A 1248-nucleotide genomic window follows, 5' to 3' on the forward strand; every position below is an offset into this window, starting at 1 on the left:
ATGCTGCAACGGCCAGGCTTCAGGAGCAAGGAAGGGCCAGGAATGCAAAGAGCTGCCCCCGCCCAAGGCCCAGCCAAGCTGGTGCATCAAATTAACCATCGCATACAGTTAATATCTAAGAACCTTTTATTCTTTTCCTGTTTTAGAATTTTTTTGACAATTGAACACATTTTTGCATATGAACTTCAAATTTGTGTTTTCCTATTTTTAACATTGGAAATCTAACTGGAATTAAATATTTATATTCATTTGAGGAGTTGTTTGTTGTTTGTGACAGAGTCTCATTCTGTTCCCCAGGCTGGAGTGCAGTGGTGCAATCTTGGCTCACTGCAACCTCCACCTCCTGGGTTCAAGCAATTCTGCCTCAGCCTCCCGAGTAGCTGGGATTACAGATGCCTGCCACTACGCTCGGTTAATTTTGTATTTTTAGTAGAGATGGGTTTTCATCATGTTGGCCAGGCTGGTCTCCAACTCCTGACCACAAGTGATCTACCTGCCTCGGCCTCCCAAAGTGCTGCGATTACAGGCGTGAGCCACCACGCCCAGTCTTGTCTTCCCATCTTGTTCAGAGGATTACTGGTAGGGTAATGAAAATCGAAAAGCTTTAGTCATCTGAACAGGTAACCTTAACTTGTTCTGTTTTATCAAAAATATAATTTAAATCCAACTGTCCTTTTACACACCCATGAATTTATATTATTATGTTTTACTGTTTTTGTTTTTGCTTTTGTTTTTGTTTTGAGACAGAGTTTTGCTCTTGTTGCCCAGGCTGAAGTGCAATGGTGCAATCTCGGCTCACTGCAACCCCCGCCTCCCGGATTCAAGCAATTCTCCTGCTTCAGCCTCCTGAGTAGCTGGGATTACAGGCGTGCACCACCACACCTGGCTAATTTTTGTATTTTTAGCAGAGACAGGGTTTCTCCATGTTGGTCAGGTTGGTCTCGAACTCCTGAACTCAGGTGATCCGCCTACCTTGGCCTCCCAAAGTGCTGGGATTACGGGCGTGAGCCACTGCGCCTGGCCTACTGTTTTATAACTAAAATTCTCAAGCGAAAAGCCACAAGATCTTTGTATTGTCTATGTTTTTATGTCTTTATATCTATATGTGATTTTAATTTACAAAGAGCTCTATTTAATTGGCACAAAGATTCAAGCCTGTAATCCTAGCACTTTGGGAGGCCGAGACGGGCGGATCACAAGGTCAGGAGATCGAGACCATCCTGGCTAACACGGTGAAACCCCGTCTCT

This window comes from Mandrillus leucophaeus, unplaced genomic scaffold, assembly GCF_000951045.1.
Source record: "Mandrillus leucophaeus isolate KB7577 unplaced genomic scaffold, Mleu.le_1.0 Scaffold288, whole genome shotgun sequence".
Lineage (NCBI taxonomy): Eukaryota > Metazoa > Chordata > Mammalia > Primates > Cercopithecidae > Mandrillus > Mandrillus leucophaeus.